The following is a 21,279-nucleotide window of genomic DNA, read 5'->3' as shown; positions in this document are numbered from 1 at the left end:
AAGCGAGTGGGAGTCATTTTTTATCCTTTATTTAATCGAGCACTCCAAGCCATTTTGAGAAAAACTTCAACACCATCCATTCACAAATGCACTTTGGTAAAGGTTTTACAGAAGACAAAGTGAATCAACTGCTTTTCCAAATGAGGTTTTACAACATGATGGCCTATAGAATTTACAAAACTAGATCTACTTTACAAGTAACACCGATCCCATTCTTCTTTTGTGAGCATGCGCGACATGGTACATAGCAAAGAAGCTGCACCTAGCTTTCTCTTATGCTATGTTCACACCGGGCTCGGCAACATGCGTTCAAGCAACCCTTTCCAATGAGGAGTCTGTGTAAATGCGCGTGCGTTTTAGGTCTCCATGTTCAATACACATCGCTACATATGTTTTGAAAATCATTTCTAAGCTCTACGTATGAAATGCATGTCCATACACACATCAAAAGTTAAACTTGAGCTTTGACCAATCAGGGAATCAGAATTGTCAACCGTGTGAAAACTGATCATGTAGGATAAATCCATTTTAGCAGTTTGTGCCTAACCTGAATTATATGACACCAAGCCTGTCATATGTGGGAATAGAGCTGTGAAAGGAAAAAGCCTGGAGCAAGATTTCTGAGATTTGCACCAGTTCGACTTTTCACACCAAGCCTCTTTCAACTGTAAGTACAAGAGCTAGGATCTGGCAGCAACAGTCCAGTGAGAACACCGTATGCTAATGGCACGTTAAACATGCATCACATGCTCAGTGAGTATGTGGAATTACAGTAAACACTAAATCTTTTAAGTTTTGAATTTGACAATTCCTAAGTGAAAAAACTGTGAAAATAGAGTGACAACACAAAAGGTAAATATTAAGAAACGTTTACTGGTATGTTAATTAAATGACACCTTCCAAGACCTAAAGCTCATTATGTGACAAACTGATATAATCCCATCTCCTTTACTGTACTATCCAATCTAACCTCAAATTTCAGTCAAAATGAAAAAATACAAGAGCGCCTTGGCCTGCGTCTTGAGTGACATAGCCGGATGTAACAGAGAATCGGGCAGTTTTTCAAAATAAAACATCTTTCAGATTCCGAAATAAATAAAACGGAAGGAATGCAAGTTATTTATTCTTTCTGGGCGGCCCGGTACCAAATGACCCATGGACCGGTACCTGCCCGTGGCCCGGGGGTTGGGGATGGCTGATCTAGAGCACTTTACAAATGGATTTAAACCACACGCAAATTTGTGTTTTTTTATTTTTATTTCTAGCAGTTTATATATACAATTTTTATTTTTACAAATCTCTGTGTTACGCATTATAACTCATCAAAGGGGCATTGCACAGTTTCTTTTTTGAATAGCATAGTTAGTAATTTACAATCAAAACAGTCCTTCAGATAATTGTACATCATGTTTAAAAAAAAATCAAGAAATTAAGGGTTCAAAACAAGAGTTTTTTTGTAGTTCTTTGACAAATGTCAAGTTTTAAAATCATGTACATTTACAAGTCTGTTCTAAAAAAACGTTTAATATCGACATGGAATACATTTTCAACTTAAATAGTTTGTTTTGCAAAATATAAATAAAATAATGCATCAAGGCTGTCAAAAGAAAGCAAGGGGCAGTTGGAGCTGGCTTTGATAGGAAAGAGTGCGTAAACTACTACACACACAGCTCTTCAAAAAACTAAAACATGAGTCCTCAAGAGTCTTCGGTGTAGAAAAACCCATGTTGATCTAAATTCAGCAAAACAGGCTCTTTTTGGGTTTACATGGACCACTTCCTCCAGCTGATTACTGGTTTTGCTTGTCCAGACTGTTTAGGTCAGTTTTTATTACCACCACACACACCATCAGAGTTAAATTTGATGTACAGAAAGAGACGGAATGATTTGTGCCAAGCCAAAATGCCAATTTTTTTGTTTTGTTTTTTCCACAGACACAGGTTTGAATCAACTTCAATTCTGTGGTTGGTGGTGTTTGCGTGAGATCTGAACATGTTTCAAAAGGCAGTTTTTCCTCTCTAAACCCCGTCTGCTGTTGTGGCTCTTTTGTATCTATTAGAAGAGGTGATCATTTTACTCGGTAATAGAGTACAAATGTTTATCAAACTTTTCAGACAGTTTTAAAAAATGTACATAAATGACTCATAAATGTGTGATGTGGAAAAATATATTTTCCAATGGCTTTTTTCAGTATTTTGGCTTTTTCTCGTATTTTATGGAGCTGCTAGTGACTGACAACAACCTTTAACCTCTTATCTTATAAGAAATAGTTATTATTATTAATAAATATTTCTGATATGGCAATAGTTGCATTTAATGCACAACGTGTGCATCAAATGCTGTTTCCTTTTATTCCCTTACAATGTTATTTTGTTTAATAAAAAATATGTCCACAACTGCAAATATGTTAAAGAGAACTTATTCCTTGTTTTGAAACAACTTTGCATCTACTTTAGTGAAATGGTTGTGATGTATTTTTATGTTTGGGATAAAAAATACACCCAGCAGTATCCTAGAAACAATGGAAAACGTTGGTAAGATTTGTAATAAAGAAATGTTTATACATTTTTTTTATTTAGATAAGTTGCATGTAAAGTGTCTCCTTTCATGTAAGTAATATTTCAGTTGTTATTGTCAGTTTGGTTCTTAGCTAAAGAATCTTGGCAAACTTTAGTTTCACTAAGAACTATTTTATCCAGCAATGAATTCAATCAAATCTGTTGGTGATGCTCAGAATTGAAGCGTAAATGGTGCAGTTTAAGTTCACAAAAATAAAAAAAGACCAGTTTAAGGGGTTTAAAGTTACCAGTTTTCCAACTTAAACCCTTTTTCATCACCTTTTTATCTAAAAAAAATACCAAGACATGATTAAGATTTTTTTACACGCATCGTGGTTTACAAAATAGACATTTTCAAGTCAATTTTAAGTTCTATAATCACCCTCCTGCCCCCCCCCACACACACCTCTAACATCCCTCTCTTTTTTTCCCTCCTTTCCTTCTCCGACCAGTCCAACGCAAAAATATTACAAATATGATTAAGATGGATAAAATTGGCCTAGATTACAAAAGAGGTTTATTCAAACATACCTCTGGTGTCTCAGAAGATTCATAACCCCAGTGGTAACAGTAAAATTGTCACGGTGCCTCTGTCAGCTACTCCCCCCCCCCCCCCCCCCCTCTCTGCTCTGGACGCGACCAGCTGGTTCCACTCACCTCATCAGCATGCAGCCTTCTTAAGGAGATCCTGGATCAGCATTCAATGCCAGTTCGTTGTTCCTCTACAGAAAAAACCTCCACGGGTGCTCCTCTGGGCGCAGTCCTGGGATCCAGCTCCAACTGAGCTCTCTGGTTTCTGCCTCAAGACCCTCCAGCCTTCCGCGCCTACACATCAAGATCCTTCTTACCTCAAGTCTACTCATTCACTGGCTGTGAATTAAATCTCTTCTACTTACCTTACCATTCTTTGAGTTTTCTTCCGGGTTTCAGCATTTGGGTCTGCCAAATCTCACGAGATCATGACAAAAATATGTCCAACACAAGAAGCCTTTAGCTGTCATCTGTTTGCTGAGCTGCTGGACAGGACAAGTAAAAAAAAAAAAGAACAAAATAATTGACATATTTTGCAAAACTGCAATGAAAACACTTTTTTTTCTATTTGAGTCACGCGACCAACAACCAGAAGGTCATGCGCTTCTTGGTAGAAACTGGCTGCACAGCGGGTGCCACTAGAGGTCCTACATTGAGCGTATCATACGTATCATAGGGGTGACAGTGGCTCAGGTGGTTGAGCCGGGTTGGCGGTTCGATCCCCGCCCCCACCAGCCAAAATGTCATTGTGTCCTTGGGCAAGACACTTCACCCTCCTTGCCTCCAGTGTGGCTCCACTGGTGTGTGGATGTGCATGAATGATCCTGGTGATGGTCAGAGGGGCCGTAGGCGCGAAATGGCAGCCACGCCTCTGTCAGTCTGCCCCAGGGCAGCTGTGGCTACAACCGTAGCTTACCATCACCAAGTATGAATGAGGAGTGAATGAATAATGGACATAATGTAAGCGCTTTGGGTGTCTTGAAAAGCGCAGATAAATCCAATCCATTATTATTATTATACCAAATTATTGGATTCACATCTTCTCTCTAAAGTCCCCAACCACCATTTCCCAAAATTGCTTCATCCGTAAATGCTCCCACGTGTGTAAGGAGCTCGCTGTTACATGGCCTGAATAAGACGCCGGCGTCTCCTTTGATAGATGATGATGAGCCTCATTTCAGTGGCAGAAATGTGATTGTATCTGCTGTAAATCAAAGTATTGTTTACATCTGTCGCCATGTTTTTGAATGACTTATCGTTTGAATTTTTTTGTGTTTATTTGCATAATTAGGATTTAATGGCAACAGTGCAATTGGAAATTACTGTAGTTTTTTTTTGTCATTGGGATCAAAAATCCACAATGCATACATTTACACTTCTTTCAATCTCGAACAACAATGGAGCGGACTATGAATAAAGAGGACTGCCAAGATCAAAGAAGCTGCCGTTGTTTTGCATTCTGTATAGGATAAGAGTAAAAGTCATGGAAAAAAAATGTCCTCCTAAAGAGATGAGTCATAGTTTTTTGTTTGCCAAACATAACAATTGCAATTTTTTTCTTCTTGAATATCTGAGCTACGTCTTAATGTGTTGGTCCTCATTTAACAAGCACGGCTACTGTAAGAGCTCGCAGTCACCCTGCGAGATTTTGCTCCATGGCAGCACCTGGAGTACATGATGATTCCATCACAGCAGAGTTTGCTTAAGACCCCATTAGAATCAAAATGGTGACAATCTAGTTAATAAAGGCTAATTCATTACAACATCAGAAGGGACCATTAACAATAACAGGATGAGACAGAAGGAGCTGCGGAGCAGGCGGAGAGACACAGACGGGCCGCTTTATGATACCAAGGTCAAAGTCAAAGCACTTTCTACAGGTAAAAATTATAATTTTATCACACTTTAATGCAAACTTTCTTTCAGTCTGTATAGAAATCCAATGATACTGCATCTCTGATCATCTTTTGCTCTATATTAAAACATTTCCAGTGATCTTTTAAATATGAATATGTGTTTTATTTTGCTAAATCAAAAATCTGTCGTTTTCTAGGACAGTTTTTGCAGAGCGACAGTAGCTTAGTAGAAATTCCTCTTTTAGTCGTGGGCGCAACAGTTGGCACAGAGTAAGCCTCTCCCCATTTCCCATCATCCATCAGTTTACACGCTCTACTGCAAGCTCACAGCGCCTGTGTCCGGGCAGAACCCACTGCCCCACAGTTAAGTTCACTTGTTATATTTCTTTGAATAAACCATTTATTTTATTTCACACATTACACAACGAAATGGAATTGTGCACACACTTAGTTAATTTTGTTTTGAGTAATTCTTTTCTTTTGAGTTCTGTCTGAGGCCTGATACTGGGGCAGAGGCAGGAGCTAGAAAACTTCCTGGTGTGGCAGTGGGAGGAGCTGAAGAAGTTCCTGATGAAGTGGCAGTGGGAGGAGCATGGACAACTTCCTGAACACTTCCATCTGGAGATGATGGAGGGAGAAGACAAAGTTTATTCTTATGTTGAATCATTGTTTTTATTTTCTGAAATATTTTAAACTTGTATTGAAGTATAAGCTCATTTTATAGTTAAAGGATTAAATTACAAGTAATTTTAGTTAATATTTAGGTTTTGAATGTTTTGTGTTTGTGGTTCCCTCCCTATTGTGTCATTGGTCTGATCAGCCAGTATAAAATCTCCCTAATGTTTCCTGTTGGTGGGTCAGTTTTGGTTCAGTTGGTTTGAGCTTTTGTTATTGATTCTCTCAGTTACATTTTTGTTGAGTTCACCAGATTTTAGTTTAGGCCCATGCCATTTTTGTGTTGGGTAAAATAAAACACCTGATTTGAAGATCTTTTTTTTGGTCCTGTGGCTCAATCTCTGCCAAGCGGACCCTGACACCGTCACACTTCCAACCTGACATTACTGGAGCAACAAATATGGTGAGCAATACCGAAGCTATCCAGCCGTGCAGTTTTAAACCAGATGGCAGCTCAAACGAGAAAAAACAACACAAACTTACATGTATTTAGTCATCACAACAGTTCATCAGAATGGAACGGAAGATGGTGGCCCGCCATACGTATTTTCTACGTCACAAATGAGATCTTTCCTTTTTTCATCTGCTCATGATTTACAATGATTTGAATAAAGATATACTCAGAAAATCATATTGTGTGCTGAAGTTTCTTTATATACTGTATGTCCTCCATCATCAGAAAAATGGCACAAAACACGATTTTTACGAGAGTGGATCTTTAATGTTAAAGGACCGATTTCTCAAAATAAACTCTTATAAATATGAACATTTTGTGAAGACCGTGTGTTCTGATTATTAAAACTTGTAGGATTTAAAAAAATGAATTGTTCCAATTGTTCTAATGCAATGCATTGTGGTCTATTTTTGCCTGTCTAGTGACCATCAACGAACGTAGGGTTTTGTAGAGACTTCTGGGAAATTTATTGGGCACTGGATTTTAGAATTGTAGATTCGCACGGCTCTACAATATTTGGACACAACCTAAGATTTAATTTGAATTCATCTTGTTCTAATGTCACATAAAGGCTTGCTGAAGTTTAGCAGAAGCTTAAAGGTTGTTTTAAGCCCCAAAATCATCCAGTCTTATTTTATCTGAGTTTATTCACAACACTTATGGAAGTTTGCCTTTTTATATTTAATTATGTGTCATGTGCTTGTCTTTCAAATGCTTGTTTTTATTCATTGCTGACCAACTTGTGGAATTTTGTGCAACTAACTGCTAAAAATGAATCAAGTTGCATTTGTGACCTAAACTGAAAATGGTTTGAAAAGAAAAAGGAATAATCTTAAATTAAATCTGATCAACAGCAAATCATTTTTCTCTTTGGCTTACATTGTGCTTTCTTCTCTGTACCATTAACGCACTTCCCACAAAGTACTAATGCTCCTTATGTGTATTGATGTACACCATTGACAAGTCAATTTAATTTACCTTAGGAAAATGGTTAGTGTTTTTATTAGGTTAATTAGCCAGCACCCTGAGGGAGTTGTGGGATGATCAAGATAAGAGATGAATTCAGTGCTCTGCTGTAACACTAACCAGAGCTATTATCTTGTTAGAGTTAAAACAGATTCAAAAACATAAACCACAGGCGGAAATTCTCGATTTAAACTTTTAAGGGTTTTTCTTTTATTATTATTTTTTAGCAAAAGTTAACATTTCCGACACCTGTAACTCTACCCAACAAAAATAGTACATAATGTTTATTTCTCCCTAAAAAATAATGCAACTATCCTGTTTTTCAATGATTAAAAAACGTTTCGCCCAGCTGTAAATTTAGTTTTTGTTAATTGAATTTTTAAGCCTCATCTAACGACAGCAGAGAATCAGAATAGTTATGTGACAAGAGCTCGGCAAAATATGTTTGCCATAAAACTCAGTCATTCATCTTTTAAGCCCGTTTTTGTCCCTTTCGGGGTCACAGGCCTGCCAAGGCCTATCCCAGCCACTCATGGGCGAAGGCAGGGTAGACCCCGGACAGGTCGCCAGTCTGACGCAGGGCAGCCGTTAAACTGAAAAATAATTCACTTTTAATACTGAACTTCCAAAAAGTTGCAACATCTCACCTGGAAGCCTGCGAGTAGCTCCTTTGCTTACAGGAAAGACAGAGCGGTGGATAGAAGCAAAGAGTGGAGCGGCAATAAAAAAAGAGTTTGTACAACAGCGAAAAAAAGAAGAAAAATGTCAGCAAGATGATCCTCCTGGGTAATAAAACCTCCATGGAGGTTCAGAGAAGATTTTCAGACCAAAGGAGCAACAGAAGGAGTTACTTCTGGCGAGAAAAAGTAACGTTTTAGGAGCTGAATTTCCCGGTAAATTTTTCTGGATGTATCATGCCTTGGCTAGCCCGTCTTTACTCTCAAATACTTATGAGAGAAATTTCTCAGTGTATGAGAGAAATATCATTAAAATGTAAGTTACATTATTTTTGACTTATTAAGTCATATTTTTATATAAGCATATATTAACGTTTTTTCAGGATAAGCTATGCTTTGAAATGAATAGTAGTTTTCTTCAAGCTTCCTGTCTGCTGTGAGATTCTGTGGGCTGGAGCTGATGAGGGCTGGAGGGCCAAAGAAGGAGAACATGTGGGGATGCCGGTGGTTCTGGTCATGTGGTCAGAGACCAAAGCTGTTCACCACATCAACAACGGTAGAAAACAGATGCAGAGACTGATGGAGTCCTTCACCCACTGAGCTTCCGCCCCAGACACATCCCAGGTGTCCAACCACCTCTAAATACTGGAAACCCATCACCAGGGGAAATCTTTTCCCACTGATGCTGTAAACTCTGCTCCATAAGTAATCCCTGGAAGTGTCAGACTTGTGATGTTGGCCTATGCCTGCAGCCAGACAGAAACTGTCACTGGCAGCATCACCAAGGCCTTTAAGGAGCCAAGGTGGAGAGAACGGCCCAGTGTGATCCAAAATTGCCTGTAGATATTTTAAAATGTAATGTTTTTGAACATCTAGAGACAAAGATAAGGATATTTAGGTGTAAGCAGTTTTATACTTGTCCGGTTTAAACTTTAAACATGCAAAACCTGTAGTTCATATTCAATTGCACTCTTTTTCTCACTAAAACTCTTAAAATCAAATTTTGTGTTTATTTCATTTTAAATGATTTTTACACTCTTATGACATGGAGTATATTGTGAAATACTGATAGATACTGAAAATTACATGTTTTCTGGAATAAGGGGCAAATGCATTCATTAACAGGGCATTCTCTGACCCTTAATAATACATTTTATTTCAAGCGCCTTTCAGGTCACCCAAGGTCGCTGTACAAGGTAAAAAATAAGAAAAACAGAATAAAACATCAAGAAATTAACAGAGTAAAACCTAAATAAAGATAAACATCAATTTCAGGGAAACCCAGGGTTTCCCTGAAATCAGGGAAACCCTGGGTTTTCCGTTTCAGATTGGGAGGTTTGTTAAACCAGAGAAAGCAGAGTAAGTCAAACCCGTTTCTGAAAGAGAGGTAACTTATACTCGGAGTCAGTGTCCATGGTTACTTGCGCTGTGAACCTAACCTGGTCGGGAGCAGGTTTTATTCCCTAAACTCAAGGTTTCTGCCGGTCCCCTCCCCTTTTTAAAGACGAAGCGGTATTTTTTGCTTTAACCTTCATTGCCCAGATTTCCGTCACACAGAGACAAGTGACAAGAATGGCTTGTCCTTGTCCCAATAGACCAGGAGGCTGCATTAATTCGTAGAGAATTACATTTACGTCGTGCGAGGATTTTGAGACCTAGACTCGATTTTTTGTCATTTCCCCATATGTTTTTGTTTGAGCATTACCGTTTGCGTTGCAGTCAATTACATATATACAATGAAAACAACATTAGATATGTATTGCTATGTAGATGTTTCATATGTCAAATATTGTCAACAAAGCCTACATCCATCACATGCTCAAATTTGACCTGATTGAATTATGTTTTTATACTTCATTTTTAGCTGCTGCAATGTTCTTTTAATTCCTGCAGGACTGCATCAGAGACATTGAATTAGATTAATGTAACAATTACTTTTAGGAAACACAATTTGCTAGTACTGCTTACTTTCTTAATCCCATATAAACCTATACCACTTGATCAATACAAGGGTAGACAAAAGTTCACTTTTAAAAACACAATTGCATGTATTAATATTAAACTGACCAACGTTTGCAAGAGGGGAAGGTTAATAAAAAAAGTCCTCTAAACATTATCGACATTAAATGCATTCCCCCCCCCCCCCCCCCCCCCCGATTGGTTCTGTACACTGTGCAGCATTTCATGCAATCACACCAGGAATAACACTTCAAAAGTACACTTAAATATCGCCATTTTTTATTTCACACCTTACACTATTTAAAAAGTTGTTACAGCCAATATTTTATAACAATGATTTAAATGCAAACTTAGGCATTAACTTGAGCAGCTATGTTTTCCCACGCTAACTGTCTCTGTTTTGCAGATGTAGTGGTGTTGCTTGTCTTCCGGAATATGCGCTCATATTCACTGTAACTCTGCAGCGGCACGTCAAGTTCAGCTGGCGAAAAATATGCAGACCTCTTTTTTTCCACGGTTGCCATGGTGACTCGTAATATCTGCACTCCATTGATAATGGCTTCTTAGAGTCGCGGTGCGGACGCTTACCTCCGAATCAGTCCACTCAGAATTGATTGACCTAACTCCGATCAGCTTCTCTGAAACAGAAAACTCAGAGTTGTTAATCTCTCGATTGACCAACTCAGAGTTCAAGTTTAACCTCAGAGTTGGTTGAACCTCCTTTCTGAAACAGGCCCCTGATCACGTGATGGACCCAGATGCTGTAACCCGGAAGGAAGAGACAGGTAAGTGGTAAGTAAGTAATTAGTCATATTTTGTAGGAGCCAGCGGATCTTGGAGTGGGACGTGGCTTGGAGCTTGACGAGGATTCTTGGCAAAGGTGAGTACGGAGATCTTAGCTGTGGCGTGACCGGAGTACTCGGCTGTGGCGTGACTGGAGATCTTGACAGTGGCGTGGCTGGAGTTCTTGAGGAACGTTGAGGGGTTCAGCTTCTGCTCGAGGTGGATGAGGACTCGGGTGACTCTTGTGGGAAAGGCAGACCTGAAGCACAGCAAAACAAGGTAAGCGAAGCAAAACTTGACATAGAGGGCCAGCCGTGGCATGAGGTGAGGTAAGCACCATCAGGGTTAAAGAACTGGTGAAGAATGCTTGAGGTGAGTCTCCTTAAATAGCAGGTGAGGCGATGAGGTGAGTAGTCACAGCTGCGAGTCTGGAGCAGAGCTGGGAGGGGGAGAAGTCTGACAGGCCACCATGACAAAGACATAAAAACAGGACAAAAAACAGGATAGAAAAACAGACAAATGAAGTTGTGTTAGCTGAATGGATTAACTGAATGATTGTTTGAGGAGATGAGTCTTGTGTTTGGATTTGAACAGTGGCAGAAAGTCAGGATTGGATAATTTTGGAGGAAGAGAATTCCATAGCTGGGTTGCGGAGCGATTGAAAGCTCCTCATGGTGGCAAGACGGCAGGTGGGACATGGGGTTGGAGAGAGGAAGAGGAGCGGAGAGATCTGGAGGGAATGGAATGTGAAGAAGATCAGATATGTAGGGTGGAACCAGGTTATGGAGTGCTTTGAAGGTTATGAGGAGAATCTTGAAACTAATCCTTGTCAAACTAATCCTGATGAAACTAATTCCCACTGTAAGTTTTGGAGAATTGGTGTGATGTGGTGGGATAACAGAGTCCAGGGGCCTCATTATTAAAACTTTGCGTAGGATTTGCGTCAGAAGTGGCGTACGGATGAAACATAGGACGTGCGTGCGCACAGAAATATTCGGATTTATAAAACCGTGTGCACGCACATCCCACGGATCTTTCCCTTAATAAATCACAATCAATTCTAAATGTAGCGCAGCTTTTGCGGCTTTATGACACGCCCATAGTTGCCCATAAATAGTCCGTGAAACGCCCACAATTAATATTCATTGATTGCGAAACCATGGCAAACACCGAAAGGAAATGAAAAAAAACGTAACTTCACTCAATGGGAAGTAGAAGTTATCGTTGGCGAGGTGGAAAAGAGGAGAAAAGTGTTGTTTGGAGGGCACAGTGTGGGCATTACTAATGCCAAAATGGCACTTGAGTGGCAAACGGTGGCAGACGCCGAAAATGCTGTAGCCTCACAACCTCGGACCGTGGCCGAAATAAAAAAGAAATGGTCAGGCATCAAAGTCGAGGCAATAAAACGTCTAGCGCTCCATCGCCAGAGTGTGTCAGCCACCCGTGGCTAGCACACTCTGGCACACCGTGACACAGGCACGGCGTGGTTCCTCCGAGTGCTCCTCTGTAACGCGGGGCCCAAAAGCCCGCAGAGGTCAAACAGGACGGCTCGAGGAAGTCGGAACCGGCTCATAAGCCACTCGTCCTCGTTTCGTTTGCCAGCAAGTCTTCTTGCTGTCTAAAGATGCGTTCTCTCCGAATTCTTCCATTTGCCACATCTTCTAAGAGTGCAAGATCAGCCATTGTGCGTCATTACGCATTGTGATGGGGGATTTTATTTCCATCCATTTAACTGCATCTGACAAGCTACAGATGTTGGTAATAATCGACGTGGAAATGGGAAATTGATCAGCGCAAATGTAATTTGTTGTTGCTTTCTGAATGGTTGAGACATACGCCATACATGGTTTTATCAAGAATAAAACAAACTAAAGGCATATGCATGAGTACCATAATTCCGTAGCTTATGAAGAAATGTTTTATTATGAAAACAACTTTCCCCAGTGGACAATTAGTGCGTCTATCTATCTATCTATCTATCTATCTATCTATCTATCTATCTATCTATCTATCTATCTATCTATCTATCTATCTATCTATCTATCTATCTATCTATCTATCTATCTATCTATCTATCTATCTGCACCTATATCTGCTCCGCCAGATGGACACAATGACAAAAATATCAGTTTTGTACATTATTTCGTTCTGTTAACTATATTATTTATGAGGATGAATTGCACAACATGCCAATATTGCAGAACATATTTCACTTTTCTTTCTGCAAATATGTGTTCATTTGAATTTCTGTTGTAATTTTCGTTTGATTTTTTTTTTTTTTGTTTCACTGCTGATCGATCAAACGGGTGTTCGTGTAGGCTGTTAATTGTAAGACTTGCTTTGTGAAGTCTTCATGTTATTTCTGAGAGGCAGTATTGTCATTTTCACTTTCACGTGTTTCTTCCATCTGCCGACGGTGTCGCCATTTCTCATTTCACCCGTTTTTGTGCGTACGCCTGGGTCAGAGCTTGCGTGAAGGACCGCACATTTTCCCGTCAAGTTTGCTTTTTATAAATATCAATTATTGTGTAAAGAGTGGCGTACGCCTTCTTTTGTGCATACCCAACGTTTATAAATGAGGCCCCTGGTGATTATGCGGGCTGCAGAGTTTTGGAGAAGCTGCAGTTTCTTGAGAGTTTTATTGGGCAAACCAAACAGGAGGGAATTACAATAATCGATTCGAGAAGTGACAAGACTATGAACAAGTACAGCAGTTGTATGAGGAGTGAGAGAAGGGCGGAGACGAGATATATTGCGGAGATGAAAGTAAGCAGAACGGGTGATGTTATTAATATGAGATTGAAAAGAAAGTGAGCTGTCGAGGACGACACCCAGTCTCTTGACCTGAGGGGTGGGAAGGACAGAGATGTCGTTGATAGAGATGGAGAAGCTATTGGATTTGGAAATAGTGGATGAAGTGCCTACAAGGAGGACTTCAGGTTTGGAACTGTTGAGATGGAGAACATTGGAAGAGAACCAGGAATGGATTTCTTTTCTTTTATAGTCTAATTAAACAAAAAAGTCCAGGCAGACATTTTGAGACTTATGTGTTGAAGGGTTAACCCAGTTTTTCCTTCAGGATAAACAAGAAATGTATTATACTGGTTCATTTAGGCTCTGTAGAATGATGCTCCTTGCATTTGATTGCTGATATTAGCACATAGGCACGTTGGATTTGGCTCCCTGTGACTAAGAACAGATGCATTTTTTGTTATTTTAAATGGGAGATGCATTTGTTTGAAAGGAAAGTAAAAGTAAAAAACAAAAGAGATGGGCAGAGCTAAAAATAAAGTTGGAAGGGCCCTGACCACATAGCTTGCACACCTCAGGTGTATGATTTGTTTTTCATGCTTGGATCCATCGATGACAAACATGTACCAACAATGACACTTTGATTCCTTAAAGGCTTTCAGGGATACAAAAACAATTCATCTGTCAAACTCGTGCACACTTGAACTTAGTGACACCGGCGAGATGCATATGCACACAAACAAGCAATGAAAGAGGAAAACAGCATCTCTTCATATTAGTGTAGAGCATCAAAAGAAAACCTTGAAATCTGGCATGGGCAGTGTACACACACCAACATGCCCCCCGCCGAGCACGCACACAGAGACACAGGGGTAAAAACTGTGGACAGGAGGCACAGAGCTCCCTTGCTGAAAGCCTTATTGATTGGGATAAAGGTCTTTTGATGAAGCAGATTGCTCATCAGGCTGGAACGACATGCTTCTCAGATGTGACGCCTTTTCAGACCAAGGCATGGGCAATCCTGTCTGTGTGTGTGCGTGCCTTCGTGTGTGTTTGTCTGTCTGTCTTTAGTGATTACACTTAAGACAAGCCAACATTGATTGGATATGGGCCCATCTGGGTCACCTTGGTTCCACTCTGACATGTCCTCTATTGGTGGAAAGAACAGATGTGGTGCTGGGCAGTGAACTTCATGGTCCAGCCATGACACATCAGACTTATGTCAAATTGCATTTAACTAGACGTAATAGAAAATGTCTGATTTTAGTGTTGAGATACAATCATGGACTCATGATGGACTTTTTTATTTTACTGTGGTACAGTTGTGATGTATGATCTGGTTCTTCTCCTTTGTGTGAGGTGGACAAGACATTCCTGTCTAGATGATCGTCCTCCATTACCGTGACCGTCTCCACATTAAGCCAACAGCACTTCTGCTCTTCCACTGAATGAATGAATAGTTAAACTCCTGTCACATATGAAACTTAAAGTTTAAGAGCAAAGTTGGAAATGTGACCTAAAAGGTGATGAAAACGGTTGGCCCAAATGAATCCTAAACTATTTGTCTAGCACACAAAGTCCATAAGCAAATAGAGTTACTAAACCATAAAGCCAATGCTTTTTAGTTTTCTTATTTGTTTTAGGATTATGTACTTATGTAATACTTTTCATGTGGGAGAAGTATAAAGTCTTTCTATGATGGCAAGAATTGCAAAAATGATCAAATCAATGGACATTTATAAAGATACAACTGAAAAGATCAGATGAACTAATGCATGTTTTAAACTCTTGAGTACAAATATTTTTACAAATTGTAATCAGATTGAGGAATCTCAGAGTGAAACGAAGCTCAGTCCAATTGGAAACAACCCAAGACCACTTCGAAAGATGGGTACGAGAGCAGTTCCTGGTCCCTGAATAGGATCTACTTGGGTGGATTCAGACTGAAATTTTTTTCCGGACTATCGGGGGAAACGAATTCTAGTTGGCTTTAACCAAATGTTTCCAGTCTGAATACACCCTGATATTCAAGAAAATGTTATATAAAGAGTGACCTCTATCCACCCAACTTTCTTTCTTTTTTTAGCACTGCCAGGATACCCAGAGTTTCAATAATTGATTAGGGTTGATGGTAACCTAGGCCTGACCTGGCGCAGAATGGACAGATTCAGCAGGGAAGTCAGAACGCAGATACAAACAGTCACCACAAACACTAAACAATCCATCTTTAACAGTGGGGTTAGAAAAAATATGGCAAAAGGTCTAAACATTAAATAAACATGTACGATTTGTTGGAAAAAATATTCTTGGATAGTAAATTTATTCCCAATTTTTTTTCAACAAAAACAAATAAAAGTTTTGTGTTTTTGAGACAGCATTTCCCTTATAGCTCCCTGAGAATTTCATGACATACTTTTTCTTTAATGTGTATTTTTTTCCTTATGTGGGTCTGCATGCTCAGTGTGTTCATCTTTAAAAGTTCATGATGTTTTACCCAGAATTAAATATTTAAGCAGACAAAGCCTTGACCTCCATGTGCCTGCAGAGACTTTTGATTCTTATTGATTTCCGACGAGACAACTGGGACAACATTACAACAAAATGCACTATGGCTGGCCGAGCCCACCACCACAGTCATCACTGTCCTGCCTCATTTCACATCTTTCTGCACCTTTACTTAAACAGGATTTCACCTTTTAGCACTCTCAAACAGTCAAAACTTGCAAGTTATAATTGTGGTTTAACTGTCATGCACATGGAAACACTCACGCATAAACTCATTGTCATTTAGGAGCAGAAAGCAATTTAGTCCGTCAAGTTATTAGTCTTAAAAAAATTGTATTTTTTTTGTTTAAAAAGGTGTAAAAGAAATTAGTTTAAATAATGCATCTTAATGACCCTTTCTGTTTTACGTCTTTATTTTGCTTTCTTTAATTATTATTTTTGTGTGGCTTTAAGTAAATGCTTCAAGTAAATCTTTTTTGGTGTCATTTATGAAAAGCACACAGCGCAGGATACATTTTTAAAATGTCATACCTGTTTTTTTTTTTATTTCTACACACTCTTTAACTGGCTTTCTGTAAAGATTCTTATGGATTTAACAACCTGCTTTCAGAGACTGATCATTCTGCTCTGCGGGGTGTCCAAATGGAAAGGTTCCATATTAATATAATGCATGACTCATTGCAATATACAAACTCATGCATAAATAGACAAAGATTTAAATTTAACTACTTGTTAAGAACAAGCAGTTTCTTTTTAACACTGCCCGGGCCTTAATAGATTTCTTTGACTTCTGGGTTTTCAAGACAAAGACATCATCTTTAATAATCATTGTTGGTGTTTATGGAAACATTAACTAAACTGTTTCTTTGGAAGGTTCTATCAAATCACAGAGGCTCAAAGAGTTCATCCTTACACTACAGATTCACTAAATGCGAGTTCTTGAACATGTGTTTAGGATGGTGTTCACACTGGACAAGCAACGCAAACGCCCAAAATTCACATTTAAATATATTACCTCTTGAATTAGTATTTTAGTGTAAATGTCATTTGTCACAAAAATTTGACAAATGTTATCAAATATCATTTTGGCAGAGCAGTTCTTGGACTCTAGCATCACCTTACCATAACTGATCATTTTCATCATGTCAAAATTATTATTTTCCATACAGCCAGTCTACACACATAGAATGCTACAATATACATGCTTTGCATACTTCTTTATTTTTCTAACGGTTTTATTGATAGGCTTTCTACAAAATGTCACGCACCTAAAATTGATACCAACTGATATTTTTGCGTCCACTAGATCAAATGAAGCTTCATGAAACTGGAGCGAAACAATTGAATGAAAGGCTTCATGAAGCTTCACATGCCCATCACTACTCTCTTCTAAAGCACACGTCCAGTGCTCTTTGGAACAGTAACATTCAGCATTTCAGGTTAAAGTTAAATTCAGGAACAGAAGGTGGAGTCTTACCTTAATTGCCCCCACTGGAGGTCACTCTCTTTACTGTCTTCTGGTAGATGTTCACCAAAGATAGTGGGGGTTTTCCAGCCCCCATGTTCATAGTATTTGTAAGGTAATTTCATCTATTTAAATTACATAAAAAAAAGGTTTTCAAAAGTATTAAATAAAAATGTCTAAGGTCGAATCCTAATTCTTTTCTTCTCCCACCCTTCTGGCTCCTCCCTATCCCTCCAACTGTAGCGACATTTGGAGGGATAGGGGTCCGAAATTGTTTTTGGAAGGGGAAACGCTTGTGGCGGAGGGATACAGAGCCCCGTTTTTATGAATTTGCGCCGCACGTGCCTTATCGTTGGTGTGCTCTGAAGCAGTTTACATTTATATGTAAGTCATGACTTTTTTTGTTTTAGCACGACTTTTTAAAGTTATGAAACTGACGTTATGTATTTCCAAGTGATGGCAGCTAGGTGCTAACATGGATGACTGGCAATTGTTGATGACGTCATCAAGTGGGAGTGATGTCCGAATTAGAAGACACTATTTGTCATGGTGCCTCTGCCAGTTACTCTCCCCCTCCCCCGCCTGCTCTGTTTTGGACGCGACCAGCTGGCCTCGCTTCCCTCATCATCGCCGCCGCCCTCTTAAGGAGCGCATGGATCATCATTCGACGCCAGTTCGTTGTTCCTCCCACGGTGCTTAGTCTGGCCTGCTCATGCTCCTGTGTGTTGCCAAGCTTCGTTTTACTTATTGTGCTTCTCGCTCTCTCGCAGGAAGAATCTCCTCTGGTACTCACCTGGTCGCTGTCCTCTTGTCTCTCAAGTCTCGCCCCTGGATCTCCACTGCCGTCCTCCTCTGGCCAGCCGCCGCGCCTCCTTCTGGAAGAAACCATTACACACCTTATGTGAAATTAAACCATCTAAACTTACCTCGCTCTCCGAGTCTCCTTCCGGGTTCCAGCATTTGGGTCACTCTGAAATTACGTAATATCATGACATTATTTCTCCATAACTCTCCATTTGGAGGGCTAAATGTAGGGGTAGGGGAGGAATACGTTAGGGTGTCAGGACATGGCAGAGTAAGACCCGGAGACCAGGCTTGATGGTAAAAACAAGGACATTTTAATGAACAGTACAATACAATGTACCAGCCATATTTGATCAAAGAAAAAAAAAGATTGTGCCAAAAGTGAACTTCCATAAAGCAATTTACAAAAGAGCAACAACATTACAGTAAGAGTCATTTAACTGCTGTAATCATAGTCAGTCAAGTTCACTGATACCTCACTGAGCTTTGCAGCGGCGTCCACCAGTTTGTTTTTGTGTGTCTGTGCAGACCACTTCTAGGCCATAATCTGTGCCCTGTACAAAAGGTTAATCACAGTTTGGATTGAAAAAGCATCTGATGCATCACAGCTCTGACACACATTACAATGGCATTTTAATCCCATCCTCCTCCCTTTACTTCCTGCCCTCACAACCAAGTTAGGTCACTCCTTTAATAAGACTTTTGCATTATAGTGTCACAGAGAGATATTCAGACACAGGATACAATGGAAGTAGGTTTTTAAGCCCACCGGCATTTCCCACACACCCCACCACTAGCTTACAGCCCCTTACAACCCCAAACCTAACATTACCAGAGCAAAAAACAATTTGAGCAACATTGGAGCTATCCAGCCGTACAGATTTGAGCCAGATGCCAGCTCAGATGAGGAAAACAAAAGCCGCGGTTACATGGGCAAAATATCTTGATCCGATCAATGATCGGATTAAAATTCAACCGTGAACATGGGATCAGACAAACTTTTTCCGATTAGAACAAACATTCACATGGTTTCACTTTCGGTCGGAATAAATCATTTGGCCATGCGCAGTAGTGTTGAAAATACCGGAAAAAGGAAATGAGTCCCACAGTAAACAAACCTTTGCTGTCATATAAATTTATGCAGCAGCTCGGTAATATACGAGACGATCTTCTAAATGTGTTTTTATTAATGTTATGAATATTATAAAGCGGCTGTTCGCTCATCGTTTTATATTTAATCCGTGTGGTCAGTGCTTTTTTGTGGAAGAACGGAGCTAGAAGAAGCCAATGTTAAGAGAGGCTAACACGCACTCACAACATTAGCCTTGTGTGATGAACATAAACTCATGCTGGATATGCTGCAATCTGCATCTCTGGTAAATATGTGGGAATAACATCAGCCTTTATTTTGTCGGGACACAACTGGAAACACAAATCCACGTGATTGTTTGAACGGTTTCTAAGGACTGAGCGATATTTCTGCTTTGAAAAGTTCGTACACTGCCCCAAAGCCTGTGTGTGAGCTGGAAGTCCGAGCTCTGCTCAGACACACGGTTCTCCTGACAGCAGCTAACCGAGAGCGGTGGGACGGATCGCAGTCACACAAACAACAAAACGCACACGTAACAAAGCATTCTCCCTCCCCTCAAACACAAAGTTATTAATCCAGGTGCTCTGCTCAGAGACACAGTTCGTTCGGTCCACCGGCACACGAGCCAGGACCACGCAGGGTCCAGACGTCACGGGTCACGAAGGGCTCCTCCCCGGCACCCCAATAGTGAGGGGTGTAAGAGAGGGGAGAGGCGAAGAGCCAGCGGGGCGAGAGCGGAGCGGCGCTTCGCACCAGGCCTCCGCAGAGCAGCCGGTCGGTCCTGTTTGAGCTCCAAAGCTTTCTCTGGAGCGAAACACCCTCTATGCATGACGTTAAACCAGAGCAGTAGTGACACACGATCGGAATGAACTGTTTACATGAACCACGATCGGATTAACAATCGGCATAACTTCCTATCCCGATCGGAAAGAAATTTTGATTCGAACGAGTCTGATCGGGGCAGAGTATTCCGAACGGCGTGTTTACATGACGCGTTTTCCTTCCGATCAGGCGTTCTTTCCGATTACTTTTGCCCGTGTAAAGATGTTCATGGATCTGTTTCTATGCAAATGGATCAATCACAACGGACCGCAGCATGAAACCTGTGGCCTGCAGATTGTAGCAACTATGTCACAGCTACAAGTTTTCATCTTATTCAGAATGATTTAAATAATGAAATGCTCAGAAATGCAATTCTTGACCTCAAATTTTATAGATATTCTCCATCATAAGAAAAATGCTTCAAGAATATGTTAAAACACAATTTTTATTGGAGTGGCTCTTTAAAAAGTTAATAGGGCTGGGATTATTTGACAAAGGAATTGTCCGTTGGGATTTATGGTATAAAGGCGTTGCATTGAATAAACTTGTTCCCCCAAAAATGGTGCTTTGAAACGCAGAAATACTTATAATAATCTTTCGGAACTGACCAGATCCCACATCTGCAGTGATTCTCAGCAAGTGCAACCATATATGGAAATTGCAATAGTACCTACTTTCTACATGGAGAAAGCACATAGTAACTTACCTAAGTAAGTGAACTGACACTTCTGAATATGTTTGCTTTACCCCTAGCAGCAATGCCTCTGTGATGTTTTTGGTGTGAATTCACAACTTGGACTTTGCGGTAACTTACATGGCTATTACACCAATGTTAACCTTTAACATAATTCATTTTAACTTTCTATTTGTAGTCAAACTTGTGCTTCTTAAATGAAGAAATACCTCCAGATGTTGAGCCTGAATAGCATCAACATCTTGCTGAGCTTAAAGGCTAGTCAGCTTTTCTCTCTCACTTTACTCTTAGTTTCACATTCCTGCCCTTCTCATCTCTGTAACACCACAGCCCACATTCCCTGGCCTCATCTCTGCTAGTTCAATGCTGTTCAATTAGATTCCAGTTGACATGCATTGGAAGTAGGCACTCCTCCTTGTAATTCAACCCTCTTTATAGCCAATCTATTTTTTAATAAAGGTTCAGAGGAAAACATTAAAGTATTGATCTTTATTTATCGACCTCAGCCCAAAGCATAGTTAAAGATGACACAAATCAATCAAAATAAATTTAAAATGATGATAGCACATATGAGAAAACCTTGCTGCCTGTTTTGGGGAGTAATTAGGGGGCTTGGCACAGCGAACCTTTGGCAATAAGAGTAACAATACATACACCCACACAATCACTGCATTAGAATTAGTTGCAGA

At 40.0% G+C, this 21,279-nt stretch overlaps 2 long non-coding RNA genes across 2 annotated transcripts in view; both read right to left on the bottom strand.

Moving 5' to 3' along the window:
* The window catches only part of LOC144984107 (uncharacterized), a 217,738-nt gene that overhangs the window by 52,585 nt on the left and 143,874 nt on the right, over nucleotides 1-21,279 (bottom strand). The window lies entirely within an intron of this gene.
* LOC110016489 (uncharacterized) overlaps nucleotides 1-21,279 on the bottom strand; it is a 184,241-nt gene that overhangs the window by 43,803 nt on the left and 119,159 nt on the right. The window contains exons 3-5 of the long non-coding RNA XR_002874790.2: nucleotides 17,974-18,055; nucleotides 3,455-10,718; nucleotides 3,216-3,383 (exon numbers count right to left, since the gene is read on the bottom strand). This is a non-coding gene — a long non-coding RNA (uncharacterized LOC110016489). The remainder of the gene's footprint in view (nucleotides 1-3,215; nucleotides 3,384-3,454; nucleotides 10,719-17,973; nucleotides 18,056-21,279) is intronic.

This window comes from Oryzias latipes, chromosome 15 (genome assembly GCF_053564925.1).
Source record: "Oryzias latipes strain Hd-rR chromosome 15, Olatipes_Hd-rR_3.1".
NCBI lineage: Eukaryota > Metazoa > Chordata > Actinopteri > Beloniformes > Adrianichthyidae > Oryzias > Oryzias latipes.
The sequence above is the reverse complement of the archived record's forward strand: the minus strand, read 5'-3'. Positions and strand labels throughout refer to the sequence as shown.